The 25,013-nt window shown below is 42.4% G+C and overlaps 1 protein-coding gene across 13 annotated transcripts in view; it reads right to left on the bottom strand.

Moving 5' to 3' along the window:
* The window catches only part of PSPH (phosphoserine phosphatase), a 53,094-nt gene that overhangs the window by 18,441 nt on the left and 9,640 nt on the right, over positions 1-25,013 (bottom strand). For 4 of the 13 annotated variants that reach the window (XM_055340126.1, XM_055340125.1, XM_055340132.1 and 1 more), the window contains one exon: positions 24,251-24,464. The exons of 5 other annotated variants lie outside the window; for them this stretch is intronic. The gene's annotated coding sequence lies outside the window, so the exon portion shown is untranslated. Of the gene's footprint in view, positions 1-190; positions 255-299; positions 544-24,250; positions 24,465-25,013 lie in introns of those variants that run through there. 4 more of the 13 variants (XM_055340136.1, XM_055340124.1, XM_055340131.1 and 1 more) reach the window with 4 other exon arrangements.

The raw sequence follows: 25,013 nt of genomic DNA, 5'->3' as shown, positions 1-25,013 counted from the left end.
AAAGTCAGACACAGCAACTCTGAATGTCCGAGGTTTTCCGAATCCTGTCCTGACTGCCCCGAGCTGGATTGCATCATTCATTCATGCTGTTTGGTAACAGGCAGCAAGGGGATGAAGCAAGGGACACCTCTTCAAAAGCACATTGACGAAAAGAAACGCCGAAACCCCGCGAAACTTTTTGTTTACCTACCCCGATTAATAAAAGCACAGGCAAAGTGCGAAGCTGTGCTTGCGGAAGAGGCCGAGCGGCAGAGGAGAAAGCTGAGCACAGGGAGAGAGACACACACGCCCAGACTCACCCCGCCGCCGGCTGCTCCTTCCTGGGCCGCCCCGGCCCCGGCCCCCGGCTCCCGGCTCCCGGCTCCCGGCCGCGCCTCCCCGCTGCAGGGCCCGCGGCTCGCTTCCCGTCCCCTGGCGGCGCTCCGACCCGGCGGCCGTGACCCGTGCGGGCCCGCGGGGCGTACCAGGCAGACCCCGGGAGCCGCGGATCGGCGCGGGGCTCAGCAGGCTGGCGGCGCGGCGCGGGGGGTAGCCGGCCCGCCCCGGGGTGGGGCTCCCCGCCCGCCCCTCCCCCGGCGGGGCTCGGCCCCCGCGGCCCCGGGCGCGCACCCCGCCCGCACCGCGCGGAGGAGGGTGGAAGCGCGCCCCGCCCGCACCCTCGGGGCAGGGGCCGGCCGGGGGCTCTGTGCTGCTGTGGCCGCGAACGAAAGCTCCTTAGGGACCTTTTCTGAATCCGCGTTTGACCTCTTGTTCTTGCCGGAATGGAGGTCTCCAAGAGAATTTCAGTAGCTGCTAATACTCGTACTACAGGTCAACTATACTGCAATTAAAAGAGCAAAGCTACTTATATTGGCAACTAAAATGCAGAAAACCATGAGTGGACAAACGAATCTACATTCTTTTTTTCTTTCTTGTCATCCAGTTTTCGTCTAGGGGTCACTTGCTAAGCTCCTTTTGAGTGGACTATAATAAATAAAGGGGGAGCTCTGGCTCAGCTGGCTGGAGCTGGGCTGGGGCCCCTCCCTAAAACACGGCCTGAAACCTCAGATGCCAACAGTCCTGCAGGCTCCCTCCAAGTGGTCCCTGGGGCGGAGGGGCCGCAGCTGCTGGAGCAGAGCCCACTTGGCCAGAGCATCCCTGCCTTTGGCTACAGAACCTCTCAAGAACACGATCCTGTCCAGAATTGTAAGAGTGCTGCTGCTCTTGCGCCAGGCGGACCCTTGAAGGTTAGTACTGTCAGATGTCATTTGTAAGAAAATGGTTGCAGGTTTGGGACACACCTGATTTAATTTCTCCCAGATCTGCCCAAGATGGTTCTGATCTGAAGAACAGACAGGAGGAATTTTGATGTTTTAAAATGTGAAGTAAAAAAATGATACCACGAATAGGAGGAGAGCAAAATAAGGGAGTCTAAAAACCAATCTAGTTAGGAAACTGTTTATATTTTGTAGTAATTTAGAACTAAGTATAATAAAAAAACAAGATGGGCAGCCCCGGTGGCACAGCGGTTCAGCGCCGCCTGCAGCCCAGGGTGTGATCCTGGGCACCGGGGATCGAGTCCCACGTCATGGAGCCTGCTTCCTCCCTCTGCCTGTGTCTCTGCCTCTCTTTCTGTGTCTCTCATGAATAAATAAATAATCTTTAAAAAAATAAAAATAAGAGAACAAGATGTTAAACACCAAATACTTGTATATGAACATAAATGGTAATTTATGTTCTAGTATTTCTAGGGGAAAAGAAACCCAAATACAATAACATGAAAAAGTAGAATTAATTTCTGCTATAATTCATATTTCAAAGATGTTTAATATGAAGCAGATTTCAAATAAAATATTTGTACTAAATAAAATCTGGCCTCTGTACTCACCTCCCATTCACACCTGTACTAGCACTTGTGGTCATAAGGTGGCAGGTTATAAACACAAACCATATTAAAAAAAAAGTGCTCAGAGGAAGCTAATGGGTGGTCACAGATACATCTAAGAATCACCAAGTAATCTTACCTGACAAGGCATAACTATACAAGCACATCATAATATGCTTCATTGTTCTTCTGGAATAATGTTAAATAGCACATGTGAATCAAATACAATGCAGGATAATAAAACAGTAGCAAATTATTTGCAAAGTTTTCATCATAATTGGTTAGTAAAAAGTAATAGAGGTAATACTAGTAGTGTTCCTGAAAGGTTTCCTATAGATCACATTTTTATAAGCTAGCATATTGACTGATGATTAACTATATTAGGATCATGTACATTTTAAAAATAATTCAGTGCTAATAAAATAGCCTTCTAAAATGGAGTAAATTGGAACAATCACTCCAGAAAACAATACAACATTCAGTAACACTGAACATGCACATTTTCTATAACCCAGGGATTCCACCTCAGGAATACACTCAGAAGAAACTCACACATGAGTAGCAGGAGTCACATATAAGAATGTTCACAACAATAGTGTATACATATAAAGAGTCATTGACCAGAAACTTAAAAAAAAGAGAATATTATTTAATATCATAAAAGGTACTTAAATAAAATTCAGGATGGTAGTTACTTCTGGATACAGGAAAGAAAATGAGACTGGGAAGAAATTATAGAGTTCTTTAATGGCAGTGAGTATACAGATATTTTTTTAATATCCATGTGTATGTGTATATATATTTTTGTGGTATTTGTATATCAATACATTAAATACTAATACACTGAAATATCATGTTTCAAAAGAATATAGTTAAGGGCAGCCCTGGTGGCGCAGCGGTTTAGTGCCGCCTGCAGCCCAGGGCGTGATCCTGGAGACCCTGGATCGAGTCCCAGGTCAGGCTCTCTGTATGATGCCTGCTTCTCCCTCTGCCTGTGTCTCTGCCTCTCTCTCTGTCTCTATGAATAAATTAAATATTAAAAAAAAGAATATAGTTAGAGAAAAATACAACTTAATGTAAATATTGACATTCAAAATAAGTCACACCATGGAAATATGTCTATGATATGTCCTATGAAAGAAGTGGCTCCAGAACTATATATACAGTTTGATTCTCATTTCTGAAAGAAGAAAACTCTGTGCATGTCAATAGTAATTCTGGCGAGCAATTAATCCTGGGGAGTAAAAAGAATGAAGAATTTACCTTTCTAATTTATTTGGTTTCATATTGGTTGAGATTAGTTTTAAAACATTTATTACTTTTGTAATAATTTGTGAATCAGTTAAAACTAAATCGCTTTAGGAGTAGGTAGAGGGTGAAATAGGTGAAGGTGCCCAAAAAGTACAAATTTCCAGTTATAAAATAAATAAGTTACAGGTATATGATTAAAATGAGAAAACTCAGGCTTTTTTTCCTTCCCATGTAGGAAGCAAAACCCAATTCTTTCCTCCTGTGCTGTCCTTTACTACTTACACAAAACACTTTACTTCTGGTCATCAGATATGGTAGTTTTACCCCACATCAAATAATTCTCTGCAACACCAGATGTCCCTATATCCTATACTCCTAACTCAATTCTGACACTATCTTCTCAAAGCATGATATCCCAAAGATGAAGGGCCCAATCCCACAAGACTGCCCCCCCAACACACAATCTTCAGATACTCAGGTTATTATCTGTGCTTCTGATTGATTGGCTATATATCAGAGAGGTTCCAATGACCCCCTCCTTAGGTTTAACTGATTTGCTAGAGTGGTTTACAGAACTCAAGAAACACTTATTACATTTACCAGCTTACTAAGGGTACAGATGGACAACCAGATGAAGAGATATATAGGGTGAAGTCTGGGAAAGTCCCAAGCACAGGAGCTTCAGACCCCATGAGATTGGGGTATATCACCTTCCCCAGGGAGGGTGTGTTCACCAACCTGGAAGCTCTTTGAACACCATACTTTTGGAATCTTACGGAGTCTTCATCGCATAGGCATGATCAATCATTAACTCCGTTTACAGCCCTCTCTCTTCTCAAGAGAATGGGAGGCAGGGCTGAAAATTCCAAGCTTCTAATCATGGACTGGTCTTTCTGGTGATTAGACCTCATCCAGAAGCCCACCCAGAGTTGCTCCATTAGAACACAAGATGCTTCTATCACCCAGGAAATTATAAGGGTTTTAGGAACTCTGTTTCACCTACAGAAGTCAGGGAGGCCTGGGTGGTTCGGTGATTGAGCGTCTGCCTTCAGCTCAAGGTGTGATCCCAGGGTCCTAGGATCAAGTCCCACATTGGGGTCTCTGCAGGGAGCCTGCTTCTCCCTCTGCCTATGTCTCTGCCTATCTCTGTGTGTGTCTCTCATGAATGAATAAATAAAATCTTAAAAAGAAAAACCGGAAGTCAAAAACCAATATTAAAACAAGAGATGCTCCTGGTATTCTTATCACTTAGGAAATAACAGGAATTCAGGAGCTCTGTGCCAAGAACCAGGGGTGAACAGATATATATTTTTATTATCTCACTGTCATGCACAACATGGTTGTACAGTTAATGATACTGTGTTGCATATTTGAAAGTCACTAAGAGAGTAGATCTTAAAAGTTCTCATCCTAAGAAAAAAATTGTAAATATGTATGGTGATGGATATTGGCTTATTGTGATCATTTCACCGTATATACAAATATCAAATCATTATGTTGTATACCTGAAACATAGGTTATATGTCACCTATACCATAATAAAAAAACAAGTAAAACAAAATCTAAAATAAATGAATCAATAAATAAATACCTCAAATTGCTAAGTCAAATGATTATCAAAAAAGTTATCTAAAGTTGGTAACTGGGGGCACCTGGGTAGCTCAGTCAGTTAAGCATCTGCCTTGAGCTCAGGTCATGATCCCAGGGTCCTGAGATTGAACCCCACGTCAGGCTCTCTGCTCATTGGGGAGCCTGCTTCTCCCTCTCCTGCTTGCCGTCCCTCTGCTAATGTATGCTCGCTCGATCACTCTTGCTCTCTGTCAAATAAATAAATAAAATATTTTTAAATAAATAAAGTTGCTAACTAGTCTCAGCCAATTGTGAAATCCTGTAATCCACCTTCCTAGATCTCATTCAACTTAGGGTGACCATGCATTCCTGATTTGATTAGTGGGATTCATACAGAAACATGCTGAGGAGATTGCTGCAAAGGCTTTTTTCTCTCCTAATATGAGAAGAAAATAACATTACTGGCCTACTCCCTTTCTATTTCCTCCAGCCTCTAATATTAATGAGATGAGTGGAAGTACAGCAGTCATCTTGCAACCATGAAGAAAAACCCAAAAAATGACAGCAACCAACTAGAAATGATTGTACCATGGTTCCCGATACCAACAGTCACCCATCTCTAGATTTCTTTTTAAAAATCCTGTTTGTTAAAAAAAAAAAAAATCCTGTTTGTTTAAGCCAGTGCAGTTGAGCTCTCTATTATTTGTAGGTGTAAGGCTAAAGAAAGCTGAACAGGGATCTCAGCTGCTGTGCACCACTGAGTAAACAGAGTTTACTCATTTGAATCTTGTCAAAGTAGAGGGATTTGTACACATCCTAGGCTTTCCACTAAAACCCCAGAAGGACCCCAGTTTAGGAGCAAACATTATGTCCCAGAACAAAGTATTTGCTTTAAAACTGAGAGCTAAGGATAAAACTAAGGGACTACGTCTTCAAAGGGTTTGCTTGAAACGTCAGGAGGGGACAGGGGGACAGATATAAAAGTCTTGGGCTCAGCCTGGTGAGTTTAGCCCAGCGTGGCTGAGCTTCCAGAGTGTTTCCCAGGTGCCTTGTGAAGCCCTCTTGGGCCAGCTGGTGGCCTAACAAAGTATAAGACACCACAAGTACAAGGCAATTAGCCATTATTTTAACTTTCTGATAGAACAAATGTAAGCATTCTTTAGAAAAAGATAATGGAAACTAAGTCTCTAAAATATTCAGTGCAAAATACCCAACATCCAATCAAAAATTAAGACTTTTGGGATGCCTGGGTAGCTCAGCAGTTGAGTATCTGGCTTCGGTTCAGAGTGTGATCCTGGAGTCCCGGGATCAAGTCCCACATGAGGCCCCTGCAGGGAGCCTGCTTCTCCCTCTGCCTGTGTCTCTGCCTCTCTCTCTGTGTCTCTCATGAATCAATCAATCAATCAATCTTTTTTTAAAATTGAAAAGAAAAAAATAGAGAAAATCTATAAAACCAAAAGCTAGTTCTTTGAAAAGATCAATATAATTGACAACTGTCTAGCAATACTGACAGAAAAAGGGGAGAAGCAGAAAAAGACACAAATTTCCAGTGTAGGAATGAAACAGGAGATATCACTGTAGACCTTATAGACCCTAAAAGGATAGAAAGGAAATACTCAGAACATATTATACATATTTTTGATGAAATGGACCAATTTCTTTGAAAATCACAAACTACCAAACTTAACCAATAGGAAAAATATATAACATAGATATTCCTATATTAATTAAAGAAATTTAATCTGCAAGATTTTTTACTTTTTTTTAAATTTTTTTTATTTATTTACGATAGGCACACAGTGAGAGAGAGAGAGAGAGAGAGGTAGAGACACAGGCAGAGGGAGAAGCAGGCTCCACCGGGAGCCCGACGTGGGACTCGATCCCGGGTCTCCAGGATCGCGCCCTGGGCCAAAGGCAGGCGCCAAACCGCTGCGCCACCCAGGGATCCCTGCAAGATTTTTTAAATAAGCTTTTGAAAAAGATTTCCAGGCCAAGATGGCTTCACTGGAGAATTCTATCAAACATTTAAGGAAGAATTAACATCTATTTTACACACTCTCTTCTAGAAAATAGAAAAGGAAGAAATACTTTCTAATTCATTTCATGAGGCCTGTATTACCCTTATACCAAAGCTAGACAAAGGTAGTACTAAAAAAAGGGAAAGGTGAAGCAAGAAAAGGAAAGGAAAGGAAAAGAGGGGAGGGAAGGGAAAGGAAAGGAAGGGAAGAGAAGGGAAGGGAAGGGAAGGGAAGGGAAGGGAAGGGAAGGGAAGGGAAGGGAAGGGAAGGGAAGGGAAGGGAAGGGAAGGGAAGGGAGCCATAGATTGGTATCTCAGGAACTGAGGCACAAAAGTTCTCAAGAAAAAATTAGCAAATCAAATCCAGCAACGAATAAAAAGAACTATACACCATGACCAAGTGGGATTTATTCCAAATATGCAAGACTGATTCAACATTAGAAAATCAATCAATATAAAACACTATGTTAACAATATAAAGAAAAAACACATGATCTTATTGATGCAGAAAAAACATTTGACAAAATTCAACATTCATTCATGATAAAAGTTCTCAGCAAACTACACATAGAAGGAAACTTCTTCATCCTGATAAAAAGGCATCTACATAAAACATAAAGATATCGGGATCCCTGGGTGGCGCAGCGGTTTGGCTCCTGCCTTTGGCCCAGGGCGCGATCCTGGAGACCCGGGATCGAATCCCACGTCGGGCTCCCGGTGCATGGAGCCTACTTCTCCCTCTGCCTGTGTCTCTGCACTCCCCTCTGTGTGTGTGTGTGTGACTATCGTAAATAAATAAAAATTAAAAAAAAAAAAACACCTAAAGATATCCTCATACTTAATTAAGAAAGTCTGCATGACGGGCACCCGGATAGTTCAGCAGTTTAGCACTGCCTTTGGCCCAGGGTGTGATCCTGGAGACCCGGGATCAAGTCCCACGTCAGGCTCCCTGCATGGAGCTTGCTTCTCCCTCTGCCTGTGTCTCTGCATCTCTCCCTCTCTCTGTGTCTCTCATGAATAAATAAATAAAATCTTTAAAAAAAAAAAAGGCTGGATGCTTAATTCCTAAGATAGGGAATAAGGAAAGAATGTCCTCTCTCATCACCATTCCTATTCGACACTATATTGGAAGTCCCAGGCAGTGTAAAAAGGCAAAAAAAAAAAAAAAAAACAACCAAAAAAAACCAACCTGTCCTTTTTTTTTCAGATAACATGATTATCTCCATAGAAAATCCCAAGGGATTTAAAAAAATCTCCTACAACTAAAAAGGTCACAGGATAATAGGATATATGGTCAACATACAAAAGTCAGCATATTACTTCCACATGGATAGAACTGGAGGGTATTATGCTGAGTGAAATAAGTCAATCGGAGAAGGACATACATTATATGGTCTCATTCATTTGGGGAATATAAAAAATAGTGAAAGGGAATAAAGGGGAAAGGAGAGAAAATGAGTGAGGGTGACAGAACATGAGAGACTCCTAACTCTGGGAAATGAACAAGGGATGGTGGAAAGGGAGGTGGGCGGGGGGTTGGGGTTACTGGGTGATGGGCACTGAGGGGGGCACTTGATGGGATGAGCAATGGGTGTTATGCTATATGTTGGCAAATTGAATTCCAATAAAGAGAAAATTTTAAAAATAAAAATAAAAATAAATAAAAATAAAAAACAAAGGGGGAATCAATAAAGATGAAACCAAAAAGAACATAAATAAAAATTGATACTATGAAAAACGCATTTACCAATACAGAGGATAAAAATGAGCAAAGCAAACAATATGAGATAATGAAAGAGAACAAAAACGATAGCTATAGACAATAGGCAAGGGAGACACACTATAAGGACAGTTGAGCTTCCCAAATAACCAAAACATGAGAACAAAATAAGTATTTAAAGATATCTAAATAACAGCTACTTGATTTAAAGAAAGACACAGTTTAAGAAAGCATCAGCAACTCCCTGCCCGCCTTGTTGGTGGAAGGCAGTGGCTGAACTTGCATCTGCTCGCTGTCCCCAAGAGCCTCCTTCAGATCCTCCTGCTCCTGGACCTAGTGCTGGAGATCCATGCCAAGGCCTCCCTCATCTTTCCAGCATCTGCAGGACACTAATCCCATTAAGATGAACCATAGTGTGGTCTTCACTTCTAGAAGCATTGAAAGTAAGAGCAGTTGCCCCAAGATAATGGTGTCTGAATCAGGCCCAGAAGAATGAAATGGGGGAGTTGTGAGAGATGCAATCTAGAGATCCATAAAGTTCTTCTCGTGGATGTAAAGACCTCTTCAGGAGAGGAGTTAAGATGGCAGAGGAGTATGGGGGCCCCAAGTTCATCTCGTGGCTCGAATACAACTAGATAGTTACCAAATTTTTCTGGACACCAGAAAAATCTATCTGAAGTGTGAGAAAACAAAGCTACAAGTCTACTGGTAGAAAAGCGACCACTTTGGAATGTAGGAGGTGTGGAGACTTGAATCTGGTGTGATAGAGCTGAGGTACGGTGGGGAGGGAGCCTGCTTGGCTACCCCAAAGTATTATAGAGCAGTGGAGCACAACATGGGAACTTTTAGAAGTCAGCTGGGGGATTGGGGGTGGGGGGTGGGGAGACGACACGTGCCTGGTCTAAATATGCCCGGGTGGCTTAGTGGGGTGGAACCCCACATGGGAACACCGTTTGTGCATCTCCAGGGGAGAAAGCACGGTGGTGCCTGAGTGCCACCAGCTCCCAGGGACAGAAGCCCAGAAGCCCACTGAGGACAGTGAGTCTAGGCACCAGCCTCCTGCTCTGTGTTGCTGTAAACTGCGAACTGCTGCACAGTCCTGTGACCACCTTTGTGGAGTGGCTCCAGCAAAAGACAGAAGGCTGGGGAGACACCCCCCCTCCCCGCCCCGGGGAGAACAGTGGGGGTCTGCACCCCAGGAGTCCCTAAAAGTTAGAGTTGTGAAACTCAGTGCATGCCTGAAATAAAAACGCTCAGCCACATGCAGGGTGAACAGTTCTGACAGAAACCAGGTAGACAAGAGTGCTTGATTGCTCTTTTGAGAGGGCTCACTGAAGACTCAGGGATGCATATTTTCAGTTCTGGGGCTAGAGACCTGGGCCCTGCCATAGTCATCCCACTCATCTGTGCTCAAAGCCTCCGGGGAGCAAAACAGCGCTACCTGGCAGACAAAAGTGCTGCCTACACGGAACCCCGCCTCTTTCCGCACTGAAGGTACCGCTCACCAGGTAGGGCAAGTCCACGTGACGCATGTGGTCCCTCCCCCAGAAGACCAGCACAATCTCTCCCACCTAGTTTGAATTTTTTTTTATTTTATTTATTTTATGATAGTCACACAGAGAGAGAGAGAGAAAGAGGCAGAGACACAGGCAGAGGGAGAAGCAGGCTCCACGCACCGGGAGCCCGACGTGGGACTCGATCCGGGGTCTCCAGAATCGCGCCCTGGGCCAAAGGCAGGCTCCAAACCGCTGCGCCACCCAGGGATCCCTCTCCCACCTAGTTTGATAGAAGGCTGCAAGCTTAAGCTCTAGGGGAAAAAAGTATCGAGCATACTTTGTATTTTTATTCTTTAGTCCTTTAGTAAAATTTTTTTCAGATTTTTCCTTATTTTTCAATTCTTTAATTGGAGCTCTAGTACCTTTTAACAAGCAGACCAAAACACACCCAAGATCTAGTTTTGTCTTTGTTGTTGTTTTTTTCTTTTTCTATCACCTTCTCCTTTATGGACAAAATGACTAGATGGAGAAATTTACCCCAAAAGAAAGAATAGGAGGTAGTACTCACAACCAGGGAGTTAATCAATACAGCTATAAGTAAGATGTCTTAAATAGAATGTATGTATGTATGTATTTATAAAGATTTTATTTACTTTTTCATGAGCAACCAGAGAGAGAGAGAGAGAGAGAGGGGCAGAGACACAGGCAGAAGGAGAAGCAGGCTCCATGCAGGGAACCTGACGTGGGACTCGATCCCTGGGACTCGATCCCGGGTCTTCCAGGATCAGACCCTGGGCTGAAGGTGGTACTAAACCGCTGAGCCACCTGGGCTGCCCTGAACTAAAATTTAAAAGAACAATTATAAAGGTACTAGCTGGGCTTGAGAAAAGCATACAAGACACTAGAGAATCCCTTACTGTAGAGATCAAGAACTAAAATCTAGTCAGGTCAAAATTTAAAATTCTATAACTATGAATTGCAGTCCCCAGGGGAGACCAAAAAATGAGGGTGAAAGAAGCAGAAGAGTGAACCATGATATGGATGATAAAATTATGGAAAATAATGAAGTTGAAAAGAAGAGGGAAAGAAAACTATTAGGTCATGAAGGTAGACTTAGGGAACTTAGTGATGCCATAAACCAAAGTAATGTCCCTATTATAGGAATCCCAGATGAAGTAGAGCAGGAAAAAAAGTCAGGTTTATTTGAACAAATTATAGCTGAGAACTTTCATAATCTAGGGAAGGAAATAGGCACTCAAGTACAAGAAGCACAGAGAACTCCACTCAACATCACCAAAGATAAGGCAGCGCCATGATAAAGGGACACCTGGGTGGCTCAGTGGTTGAGTGTCTACCTTTGGCTCAGGTCATGGTCCCAGAGTCCTGGGACTGAGTCCTGAATCAGTCTCTCTGCAGGGAGCCTGGCTTCTCCCTCTGCCTATGTCTCTGCCTCTCTGTGTGTCTCTCATGAATTAATAAAATCTTTAAAACACTTACACACACACCCCATAATATACTGAAACTTGCAAATTACAAAGATAAAGGAAAAATCCTGAAAACAGCTTGAGACAAGAGGTCCTTAACCTATAAGGGTAGGCACATAAGGCTGGCAGCATACCTGTCCACAGAGACCTGGCAGGACAGAAAGGACTGGCATGATATATTCAATGTACGAAATGGGAAAAATATGAAGCCAAAAATACTTTATCCAGCAAGAATACCATTCAGAATAGAAGGAGAGATAAGGAGTTTCCAAGATAAACAAAAACCAAAGGAACTTGGGAACACTAAACCAGCTCTGCAAGAAATATTAAAGCAGAAGACCAAACTTAACAAAGATCAGAAACGAACAGAGAGGGGCACCTGAGTGGCTCAGTCCACTAAGCATCTGAATTTAGTGCCATTGCATTACCCATGAAGATGCTGTGTCTATAGATTGTTCCTTTTTTAAAAAAGATTTTATTCATTTCTTTTGAGAGAGAGGGAGAGGGCAAGCGGGAGCCACAGAGAGAGAGGGCACAAGCAGGAGGAGGGGCAGAGGCAGCAGGAGAAGCAGACATACAGAATAACACCCAGTGCTCATCCCGTCAAGTGTCCCCCTCAGTGCCCGTCACCCATTCACCCCCACCCCCCGCCTCCTCCCCTTCCACCACCCCTAGTTCGTTTCCCAGAGTTAGGAGTCTTTATGTTCTGTCTCCCTTTCTGATATTTCCCACACATTTCTTCTCCCTTCCCTTGTATTCCCTTTCACTATTATTCATATTCCCCAAATGAATGAGAACATACACTGTTTGTCCTTCTCCGATTGACTTACTTCACTCAGCATAATACCCTCCAGTTCCATCCACGTTGAAGCAAATGGTGGGTATTTGTCATTTCTAATGGCTGAGTAATATTCCATTGTATACATAAACCACATCTTCTTTATCCATTCATCTTTCGATGGACACCGAGGCTCCTTCCACAGTTTGGCTATTGTGGACATGGCTGCTAGAAACATCGGGGTGCAGGTGTCCCGGCGTTTCATTGCATCTGAATCTTTGGGGTAAATCCCCAACAGTGCAATTGCTGGGTCGTAGGGCAGGTCTATTTTTAACTCTTTGAGGAACCTCCACACAGTTGTCCAGAGTGGCTGCACCAGTTCACATTCCCACCAACAGTGTAAGAGTGTTCCCTTTTCTCCGCATCCTCTCCAACATTTGTTGTTTCCTGCCTTGTTAATTTTGCCCATTCTCACTGGTGTGAGGTGGTATCTCATTGTGGTTTTGATTTGTATTTCCCTGATGGCAAGTGATGCAGAGCATTTTCTCATGTGCATGTTGGCCATGTCTATGTCTTCCTCTGTGAGATTTCTCTTCATGTCTTTTGCCCATTTCATGATTGGATTGTTTGTTTCTTTGCTGTTGAGTTAAATAAGTTCTTTATAGATCTTGGAAACTAGCCCTTTATCTGATACGTCATTTGCAAATATCTTCTCCCATTCTGTAGGTTGTCTTTGAGTTTTGTTGACTGTATCCTTTGCTGTGCAAAAGCTTCTTATCTTGATGAAGTCCCAATAGTTCATTTTTGCTTTTGTTTCTTTTGCCTTTCGTGGATGTATCTTGCAAGAAGTTACTGTGGCCAAGTTCAAAAAGGGTGTTGCCTGTGTTCTCCTCTAGGATTTTGATGGAATCTTGTCTCACATTTAGATCTTTCATCCATTTTGAGTTTATCTTTGTGTATGGTGCAAGAGAGTGGTCTAGTTTCATTCTTCTGCATGTGGATGTCCAATTTTCCCAGCACCATTTATTGAAGAGACTGTCTTTCTTCCAGTGGATAGTCTTTCCTCCTTTATCGAATATTAATTGACCATAAAGTTCAGGGTCCACTTCTGGGTTCTCTATTCTGTTCCATTGATCTATGTGTCTGTTTTTGTGCCAGTACCACACTGTCTTGATGACCACAGCTTTGTAGTACAACCTGAAATCTGGCATTGTGATGCCCCCAGCTATGGTTTTCTTTTTTAAAATTCGCCTGGCTATTCGGGGTCTTTTCTGATTCCACACAAATCTTAAAATAATTTGTTCTAACTCTCTGAAGAAAGTCCATGGTATTTTGATAGGGATTGCATTAAACGTGTAAATTGCCCTGGGTAACATTGACATTTACACAATATTAATTCTGCCAATCCATGAGCATGGAATATTTTTCCATCTCTGTGTGTCTTCCTCAATTTCTTTCAGAAGTGTTCTATAGTTTTTAGGGTATAGATCCTTTACCTCTTTGGTTAGGTTTATTCCTAGGCATCTTATGCTTTTGGGTGCAATTGTAAATGGGATTGACTCCTTAATTTCTCTTTCTTCAGTCTCATTGTTAGTGTATAGGAATGCCATTGATTTCTGGGCATTGATTTTGTATCCTGCCATGCTACCAAATTGCTGTATGAGTTCTAGCAATCTTGGGGTGGAGGCTTTTGGGTTTTCTATGTAGAGTATCATGTCATCGGCGAAGAGGGAGAGTTTGACTTCTTCTTTGCCAATTTGAATGCCTTTAATGTCTTTTTGTTGTCTGATTGCTGAGGCTAGGACTTCCAGTACTATGTTGAATAGCAGTGGTGAGAGTGGACATCCCTGTCTTGTTCCTGATCTTAGGGGAAAGGCTCCCAGTGCTTCCCCATTGAGAATGATATTTGCTGTGGGCTTTTCGTAGATGGCTTTTAAGATGTCGAGGAAAGTTCCCTCTATCCCTACACTCTGAAGAGTTTTGATCAGGAATGGATGCTGTGTTTTGTCAAATGCTTTCTCTGCATCTAATGAGAGGATCATATGGTTCTTGGTTTTTCTCTTGCTGATATGATGAATCACATTGATTGTTTTACGAGTGTTGAACCAGCCTTGTGTCCCGGGGATAAATCCTACTTGGTCATGGTGAATAATTTTCTTAATGTGTTGTTGGATCCTATTGGCTAGTATCTTGTTGAGAATTTTTGCATCCATGTTCATCAGGGATATTGGTCTGTAATTCTCCTTTTTGGTGGGGTCTTTGTCTGGTTTTGGAAACAAGGTGATGCTGGCCTCATAGAATGAATTTGGAAGTACTCCATCTCTTTCCATCTTTCCAAACAGCTTTAGTAGAATAGGTATGATTTCTTCTTTAAACGTTTGATAGAATTCCCCTGGGAAGCCATCTGGCCCTGGACTCTTGTGTCTTGGGAGGTTTTTGATGACTTCTTCAATTTCCTCCCTGGTTGGGCTCTTTGGGTTTTCTATTTCTTCCTGTTCCAGTTTTGGTAGTTTGTGGCTTTCCAGGAATGCGTCCATTTCTTCCAGATTGCATAGGAGATGTTCATAATATGTTTTTAAAATCGTTTGTATTTCCTTGGTGTTGGTAGTGATCTCTCCTTTCTCATTCATGACTTTATTAATTTGAGTCTTCTCTCTCTTCTTTTTACTAAGGTTGGCTAATGGTTTATCTATCTTATTAATTCTTTCAAAGAACCAACTCCTGGTTCTATTGATCTGTTCCACAGTTCTTCTGGTCTCAATTTCGTTGAGTTCTGCTCGAATTTTAATTAACTCTCTTCTTCTCTGGGCGTCGGGTCTATTTGCTGTTTTTTCTCTATCTCCTTTATGTGTACGGTTAGCTTTTGTATTTGAGTTCTTTCCAGTTTTTTAATGGATATTTGTATCGCGATGTATTTCCCCCTCAGGACTGCTTTTGCTGCATCCCAAAGATTTTGAACAGTTGTATCTTCATTCTCATTAGTTTCCATGAATCTTTTTAATTCTTCCTTAATTTCATGGTTGACCCATTCATCTTTTAGCAGGATGGTCCTTAACCTCCACGTGTTTGATGTCCTTCCAAACTTCTTCTTGTGATTTAGGTCTAATTTCAAGGCATTATGGTTTGAGAATATGCAGGGGACGATCCCAATCTTTTGGTATCGGTTCAGACCCGATTTGTGACCCAGTATGTGGTCTATTCTGGAGAAAGTTCCATGTGCACTTGAGAAGAATGTGTATTCAGTTGAGTTTGGATGCAAAGTTCTGTAGATATCTGTGAAATCCATCTGGTCCAGTGTATCATTTAAAGCTCTCGTTTCTTTGGAGATGTTGTGCTTAGAAGACCTATCGAGGGTAGAAAGAGCTAGATTGAAGTCACCAAGTATAAGTGTATTATTATCTAAATATTTCTTCACTTTGGTTAATAATTTGTTTAAGTATTTGGCAGCTCCCACATTTGGGGCATATATATTGAGGATTGTTAAGTCCTCTTGCTGGATAGATCCTTTAAGTATGATATAGTGTCCCTCTTCGTCTCTCACTACAGTCTTCGGGGTAAATTTTAGTTTATCTGATATAAGGATGGCTACCCCTGCTTTCTTTTGAGAACCATTTGAATGGTAAATGGTTCTCCAACCTTTTATTTTCAGGTTGTAGGTGTCCTTCTGTCTAAAATGAGTCTATTGTAGACAGCAAATAGATGGGTCCTGCTTTTTTATCCAGTCTGAAACCCTGCGCCTTTTGATGGGGTCATTAAGCCCGCCCACGTTCAGAGTTACTATCGAAAGATATGAGTTTAGTGTCATCATGATATCTATTTAGTCCCTGTTTTTGTGGATTGTTCCACTGAACTTCTTCTTAAAGGGGAATTTTAAGAGTCCCCCTTAAAATTTCTTGCAGACCTGGTTTGGAGGTCACATATTCTTTCAGTTCCTGCCTGTCTTGGAAGCTCTTTATCTCTCCTTCCATTCTGAATGAGAGCCTTGCTGGATAAAGTATTCTTGGTTGCATGTTCTTCTCATTTAGGACCCTGAATATATCCTGCCAGCCCTTTCTGGCCTGCCACGTCTCTGTGGAGAGGTCTGCTGTTACCCTAATATTCCTCCCCATGAAAGTCAGGGATTTCTTGTCTCTTGCTGCTTTAAGGATCTTCTCTTTATTTTGGAATTTGCAAGCTTCACTATTAAATGTCGAGGTGTTGAACGGTTTTTATTGATTTTTTTTGGGGGGGGTATCTCTCGATCTCCTGGATCTGAATGCCTGTTTCCCTTCCCAGATTGGGAAAGTTTTCAGCTAGGATTTGTTCAAATACATATTCTGGCCCTCTGTCCCTTTCGGCGCCCTCAGGAACCCCAATTAAACGTAGGTTTTTCTTCCTCAGGCTGTCGTTTATTTCCTTTATCTTCATGGTCTTTTAATTGTCTCTTTTTTCCTCAGTTTCCCTCTTTGCCATCAACTTGTCTTCTAGGTCACTCACTCGTTCTTCCACTTCGTTAACCCTCGTCATTAGGACTTCTAGTTTGGGGATCCCTGGGTGGTGCAGCGGTTTGGTGCCTGCCTTTGGCCCAGGGCGTGATCCTGGAGACCTGGGATCGAATCCCACGTCGGGCTCCCGGTGCATGGAGCCTGCTTCTCACTCTGCCTATGTCTCTGCCTCTCTCTCTCTCTCTCTCTCATAAATCAATTAAAAAAAAAAAGACTTCTAGTTTGGATTACATCTCATTGAATTGATTTTTAATTTCTGCCTGATTAGTTCTAAATTCTGCAGTCATGAAGTCTCTTGAGTCCTTTATGCTTTTTTCTAGAGCCACCAGTAGCTGTATAATAGTGCTTCTGAATTGGCTTTCTGACACTGAATTGTAATCCATATTTTGTAACTCCGTGGGAGAGAGGACTGTTTCTGATTCTTTCTTTTGAGGTGAGGTTTTCCTTCTAGTCATTTTGCTCAGTGTAGAGTGGCCAAAAGCAAGTTGTATTGGGAAAAGGAGAAAAAGAGAGGAGAGAAAGAAGGAAAGAAAAGAGAAAAAGAAAAAAGAAAAAAGGAAGATAAAAAGAAAAAAAAGAGAAGAAAAAGAAAGAAAGGAAAAAAATGGTGGGGTAAGGAAACAAATCAAAAAGCAAAAAAAAAGAAAAAAAAAAGAAAATACCATGGAGGAGCATCTTCTGATTCTGTATACTTTAAGTCCCTTGACTTCCCCTGGAACTGGTCCGTCCAGCTGGTCTTCTGGGGAAGGGGCCTGTTGTGGTGATTTTCAGGTGTTAGCACTTGGGGGAGCTGCTTTGCCCCCTGCCTGGTGCAGGGCTCAGTGGGGGTTGTTTACTCCGTGAGGCCCCTGGAGGAACAACCCCAGTGTTGGGAACAACCCCAGTGTTTCCCAGCTCTGGAAATCTGGAGTCAGCCCCCGCAGTAACTCCGGAGCTCTCCATCTTCAGGGCCTGGAGGCTCCGGGGCGGGCCGCTGATCTGCTCAGCTCCGGGCAGGAGCGTCCTTGCTGTCCTGGGCCCTCCCGGCCTCTGCCTGGCCCGGGGGGAGGCCGGATCCTGGCCTGTGTCCCGGCGCCCAGTGCTCTCGGGCCTGCGCTGTTGGATTCACGCTCCCGGCCGCACAGCCCCCTCCGCATGGAGCCTCTTCCTCTGCCCGAGCCCCTCCGAGCTGCTCCCGGGGCCGCGCAGCCCCCTCTCCGCGGAGCCGCCGCCGGAGCTCCTCCAAGCTGCTCCCGGTCCCGCCTTGCGCTGCAGCCCTTAGGGAGCTCGGCGCGCTCTCCCTGGGGCGCAGTTTCTCTGTTAGTGTCCCAGGGAGCCTGAGGTCACCACCGCCCTCCTGGGTCCTGTTCCAACTCCCTGCGAGCGCCTTTCGGCCCGGGAAGGTTGGTGCAGCTCCTGCTTCTCCGGGACGGGGCTCTCCTGTCCTGGGGACACTCGCCCCGGCCTCAGCCCGGCTCCTCGTGGGGCCCCTCCCCCTTGGAGGCCTTTTGTTTCTTTATTTCTTTTTCCCCGTCTTCCTACCTTGATAGAAGCGCGAACTCTTCTCACTGTAGCATTCCAGCTGGTCTCCCTTTAAATCTCAGGCCGAATTCGTAGATTTTCAGGATAATTTGAAGGTTATCTAGGTAATTTGGTGGGGACAGGTTGATTTGGGGTCCCTACTCTTCCACCACCTTGCCCCTCCTCCCTATAATTGTTCTTTTAAATTTCAGTTCAGGGCAGCCTAGGTAGCTCAGCGGTTTAGTACCACCTTCAGCCCAGGGTCTGATCCTGGAAGACCCGGGATCAAGTCCCACGTCGGGCTCCCTGCATGGAGCCTGCTTCTCCCTCTGCCTGTGTCTCTGCCCCCCGCCCCTCTGGTAGCTCATGAAAAAGTAAATAAAATCTTTATAAATTAATTAATTAATTAATTAATTAATTAATTAAAATAAATAAATTCTAGTTAAGACATCTTACTTAAAGCTGTATTAACTCCCTGGTTGTGAGTACTACCTCCTATTCTTTCTTTTGGGGTAAATTTCTCCATCTAGTCATTTTGTCCATAAAGGAAAAGGTGATAGAAAAAAACAATAAAAACATCAATAAAAACAACAAAGACAAACAAAACTAGATCCTGGGTGTGTTTTGGTCTGCTTGTTAAAAGGAACTCAACCACTGGGCCACCCAGGCATCCCTCAACCAAACATTTAAAGAAGAATGAATATCTGTTTGGAAACTATTACAAAAACCAGAAATGGAAGGAAAACTTCCAAACATTCTATGAGGTTGATCCTAAAACCACAGATCCCACCAAAAAGAATTACCAAACAATATCCCTGATGAACATGGGTGTAAAAATCTTCACCAAGATACTAGCTAATAGGATCCAACAGTACATTAAAAAAAAAAATTATTCACCAGACCAAGTGGGATCTATTCATGGGTTGCAGGTAGTTCAACATCCACAAATCAATGTCATACACCACTTAATATGGATCACCATATGATCCTTTCAATAGATGCAGAAAAATCATTTGACAAAATACTAGCATCTTTTCTTGATTAAAATGCTCTGCTGTGTAAGAATAGAGGGAACATACCTCAATAACATAAAAGCCATATACAAAAAACCCGTAGTGAATATCATCCTCAACAGGAAAAAACAGAGCTTCTCCCCTAAAGTCAGGAGCACAACAGGGATTTCCACTCTCACCACTGTTGTTCAACATAGTACTGGAAGTTCCTAGCATCAACAATCAAATAAATAAAAGAAATAAAAAGCATCCAAATCAGCAAAGAAGAAGTCAAATTTCCAATCTTCACAGGTGACACGATTCTATGGAGAGAACCCAAAAGACTTTTGTAAAAAACCAAAAAAGTACTGGAACTGATATTGGAATTCAGCAAAATCACAGGGTATAAAATCAACACACATAAGTCTGTTGCATTTCTATACACTAACAATGAAGCAACAGAAAGAGAAATCAAGGAATCTATCCCATTTACAATTCCTTCAAAAACTATAAGATACCTAAGAACACCCCTAACCAAAGAGATAAAACAGTTGTACTCTGAAAACTATAGAAAACTATACTTAGGTATACCTGGGTGGCTCAGCGGGGGAGTGTCTGCCTTTGGGCGTGATCCTGGTCCAGAGATCCCTGTGAGGAGCCTGCTTCTACCTCTGCCTATCTCTCTGCCTCTCTCTGTCTCTCATGAAAAAAAAAAAAAAAAAACTTAAAAACAAAAACTATAGAACACTTAAATTGAGGAAGACCCAAAGAAATGGAAAAATATTCCATGCTCATTGATTGGGAGGACAATTATTTTTCTAATGTATACTTCCCAAAGCAATCTATACATTCAATGCAATCCCTATCAAAATACCACCAGCAGGGCAACCTGGGTGGCTCAGCGGTTTAGCTTTAGTGCTGCTTTCAGCCTAGGGTGTGATCCTGGATACCTGGGATTAAGTCCCACGTCAGGCTCTCTGCAGGGAGCCTGTTTCTCCCTGTGTCTGTGCCTCTCTCTCTGTATGTGTCTCTTATGAATGACTGAATAAATAAAATCTAAAAAACACAAAATACCACGAACATTTTTCACAGAGTTGGAACAACCAATTCTAAAGTTTGTATGGAACCAGAAAAGACCCCAAATAGCCAAAGTAACGTTGAAAAAGAAAACCAAAGCTGGAGTCATCACAATTCTGGACTTAAAGCTGTACTACAAAGCTGTAACCAACAAAACAGTATGGTACTAGCACAAAAACAGACACATAGATAAATGAAGCAATAGAGAATAGGTATAGGAGATTAAGAGGTACAAAGTTCAGGACACCTGGGTGGTTCAGCAGTTGAGCGTCTGCCTTTGGCCAGGGCGTGATCCCAGAGTCCCTGGATGGAGCCTGCTTCTCCTCTGCCTGTGTCTCTGCCTCTCTCTCTGTGTCTTTCATGAATAAATTAAAAAATATTTAAAAAAAGAACTTAAAAAAAAGGTACAAAATTCTAGTTATAAAATAAATGTCATGAGCATGTATAGCATAAGGAATAAAGTTAATATTGTAATAACTTTGTATGATAAATGGTAATTAATCATGGGGATCATTTTACAATGTACAAAAATATCGAATCACCATGATGTACACCAGAAATAGAACATTGTATGTCAATTATACTTCAATTTAAAAAAAGAGAGAAAGGGGCAGCCCCAGTGGCCCAGTGGTTTAGCGCCACCTTCAGTCCAGGGCGTGACCCTGGAGACCCGGGATCGAGTCCCACGTCGGACTCCCTGCATGGAGCCTGCTTCTCCCTCTGCCTGTGTCTCTGCCATTCCCTCTCTCTTTCTCTCTCTGTGTGTATGTGTGTGTCATGAATAAAAAAAATCTTTTAAAAAAAGAAAATACTTAAAAAAAAAAGAAAAATATTATCAGCCACTTTTCAGCAGAAACGTTGGAGGCCAGAAGAAAGTGGAATAATATATTTAAAGTGTTATAAGAAACACTTATGTCAGGGATCCCTGGGTGGCTCAGCAGTTTAGTGCCTGCCTTTGACCTAGGGCATGATCCTGGAGTCCCAGGATCGAGTCCCACATCAGGCTCCCTGCATGGAGCCTGCTTCTCCCTCTGCCTGTGTCTCTGCCTGTCTCTTTGTGTCTCTCATGAATAAATAGACAAAAATCTTAAAAAAAGAAAAAAGAAAAAACTGTCAACTGAGAATTCTATTATCCAGTAAATCCATTATGCATAAATGAGGGAGAAAATAAGATATTCCCAGATAAACGAAAGCTGAAGGAGACCATTAGCAGCAGACCTAACGTACAAGAAATGCTACAGGGAGTCCTTCAGGTTGAAATGAAATGATGCTAGACAGTAACTTGAAGTCATACAAAGATAAAAAGATCTCTTTTTTTAAAAAATTTGTATTTATTTATGATAGTCACAGAGAGAGAGAGAGAGAGAGAGAGAGAGAGGGGGGGGCAGAGACACAGGCAGAGGGAGAAGCAGGCTCCATGCACCGGGAGCCCGACGTGGGATTCGATCCCGGGTCTCCAGGATCGCGCCCTGGGCCAAAGGCAGGCGCCAAACTGCTGCGCCACCCAGGGATCCCAAAAGATCTCTTTAAAGATTAACATATGGACAAATATAAAAACCAGTGTTGTTATAATTTAGGTTTGTAACCCCACTTTTACTTTTCTAAAGGAGTAAGACAGGGCAGTCGGGTGGCTCAGTGGTTTAGCGCTGCCTTCAGCTCAGGGTGTGATCCTGGAGACCCCTTCAGCCCAGGGCGTGATCCTGGAGACCCCGGCATGGAGTCCCATGTAGGGCTCCCTGCATGGAGCCTGCTTCTCCCTCTGCCTGTGTCTCTGCCTCTCGCTCTCCCTCTGTCTCTCATGAATAAATAAAATCTAAAACAAAACAATATTTTAAAAAAATAAAAATAAAGGAGTAAGACAGAAATGCATGAGAATAATTACAAATCCGGTACAGAACACATAAAGATGTAATTTGTTATATCAATAACAAAGTAGAGGGGACTGAACTGAATCAAGCAGGATCCTCCAAATTAATTAATTTATAAATAATAAAAATAATGGAAGGCTAATTTGGGCTGCCAGGAAAATAGATCAAGTAACATAGTGAGAGTGGGGGACTATAACCTTATACTTCTCCATAGAGGAATTTAGTATCAGAAGACAAGCTACAGAGAGCCTGGGTGGCTCAGTCAGTTAAGCATTCAACTCTTTGTTTCAACTCTAGTCACCATCTCAGAGCCACAAGACCAAGCCCTGCATTGGGCTCCCCACTCAGGGGGTCGTCTGCTAGAGTCTCTCTCTGCCCTTCCCCTACACACTTGTGTACATGCACTCTCTCTCATATAAATAAATCTAAAAAAAAAAAAAAAAAGACAAGCTACTATAGTGCCTCTCAAAACAAGATCCTTAAACCCGCATCAGCATCATCTGGAAACTCATTAGAAAAACAATTCTTGGTTCCCACCCTAGACTATTGAATCAGAAACTTGGGGTACAGGGACCCATAATCTGTGTTTTAACAAGCCTCTAGATGTTCCTAAAGCAGGCTAAAGTTGTAGAAGCATTGATCTACAAGGTACGGAAGAGAATAGAATATAAGTCATTGATTTTTTTTACCTAAACCATTATTCACATAAAGGCTACGAACAATAGCTTTAAGCATACAAGAATGCTGGAAATAGGGATCCCTCGGTGGCTCAGTGGTTTAGCGCCTGCCTTTGGCCCAGGGCATGATTCTGGAGTCCCGGGATTGAGTCCCACATCCCCACATCGGGCTCCCTGCATGGAGCCTGCTTCTCCCTCTACCTGTGTCTCTGCCTCTCTCTCCCTGTGTCTCTCATGAATGAATAAATAAATAATCTTTAAAAAAATTAAAAAAAGAATGCTGGGAATATTTTTCCCACAGAAATACTTGAGAAAACTACTAGTGAACAAATTTCTACCAGCCAATGGATGCCAAGGGAAACTTCAACAATGTAACAAGCAGGGGCATTAAGTATATATAACTACAAAACTAAGACTGGACAAACTTAGGTATGGAGGATTAAAAAAAACAGGATATAAATGTAATATACTCTAGCAATATAGAAATGATGCTACGGAAAAAAAGGAGGCAAAGATTATATAAGAAATGAAGTAGGGTAAGTTTTTGCTGGTTGTTTCATCTACAACAGCTGGAGTTAAAGGTAATATTTATGACATTTAACAGTGTAGTGGTAATAGTAAGAAAAATAATGTTAACTGAAATCAGAAGATAAAAAAATAGACAGTTTTTAAAAGTTAAAGAGGCATATTTATCACTATCATCAGTAGAACAAAAATACAAAACTTCTTAAATATCAGAAAATCTGTGAGTATATATGCATAATTACACATACCAAAGCAAACAAACAGTATAGGAAAAGACATAACACAAAATATGTTAAAATTAAGACTAAATATTTCTGTCATTTTAATAAATGTCGATGGGTTTGATCATCTTTTAAAATAAAAACATTTTCAGATTCCTCAAAAAGTAAAACAGGAGCACTTGGGTGGCTCAATTAGTTAAGAGTCTGCCTTCAGGTCAGGTCATGATTTCAGAGTCCTGGGATCCACCCCCACATCAGCAGGAAGCCTGCTTCTTCCTCTCCTCTGCCTTCCTCTCCCCCTGCTTGTGTTCTGTGTCAAATAAATAAATCTTAAAAAAAAAAAAAGTTAAACCAAACTCTATGTTGCATTATTGATGCTCACCTCAAAGTGATTCAGAAGACTGAAATAGGATGAGTAAAGGTGTGCTAGTCAAGGGCAAATAAAAGAAAGGAGCAACAATTTTAATAGGAGATGAGGAGGAAGCCAAATATCTTTAAATGAGAAAATACTGCTTACAGTTATAATTCACAATGAAAAGTTATAAATATCAGCAATTGTGTAAATATCATACTCAAAAACAAAAATTACAAGTAGAGGGAGAAATAAACTTACTTTTGCAGTACTTCTGAGTACTCAAATTTACAAAAGCATTAATAAGTCCAACCACATCTAGTATAATGTATACCATGGAATATTTCTCAGCCATTAGAAATGACAAATACCTACTATTTGCTTCGACGTGGAGGGACCTGGAGGGTATTGTGCTGAGGGAAATAAGTCAATCGGGGGGATCCCTGGGTGGCGCAGCGGTTTAGCGCCTGCCTTTGGCCCAGGGCGCGATCCTGGAGACCCGGGATCGAATCCCACGTCGGGCTCCTGGTGCATGGAGCCTGCTTCTCCCTCTGCCTGTGTCTCTGCCTCTCTCTCTCTCACTGTGTGCCTATCATAAATAAAATTTAAAAAAAAAATAAAATAAAAAAATAAGTCAATCGGAAAAGGACAAACATTATATGGTCTCATTCATTTGGGGAATATAAAAATTAGTGAAAGGGAATAAAGGGAAAGGAGAGAAAATGAGTGAAAATATCAGTGAGGGTGACAAAACATGAGAGACACCTAACTCTGGTAAACGAACAAGGGGTAGTGGAAGGGGAAGTGGGTGGAGGGTTGGGGTGACTGGGTGATGGGCACTGAGGGGGGCACTTGGTGGGATGAGCACTGGGTATTATGCTATGTGTTGGCAAACTGAACTCCAATTTAAAAAAAAAAGTCTAACCACATTTAAATAAAAATGTTTCCACGTGACAAAAACAAACTCCATTAAGTTAAAAGAGAAATCTGTTGGGATGCTTGGGTGGGTCAGCAGTTGAGTGTCTGCCTTTGGCTCAGGGCGTAATCCTGGGGTCCCAGGATCCAGTCCCTCATCCGGCTCCCTGCAGGGAGCCTGCTTCTCCTTCTGCCTATCTCTCTGTGTCTCTCATTAATAAAT

The sequence above is a fragment of the Nyctereutes procyonoides genome, unplaced genomic scaffold (genome assembly GCF_905146905.1).
Source record: "Nyctereutes procyonoides isolate TBG_1078 unplaced genomic scaffold, NYPRO_anot_genome, whole genome shotgun sequence".
Classification (NCBI taxonomy): domain Eukaryota; kingdom Metazoa; phylum Chordata; class Mammalia; order Carnivora; family Canidae; genus Nyctereutes; species Nyctereutes procyonoides.
This window is presented reverse-complemented; position numbering and strand designations above follow the sequence as displayed.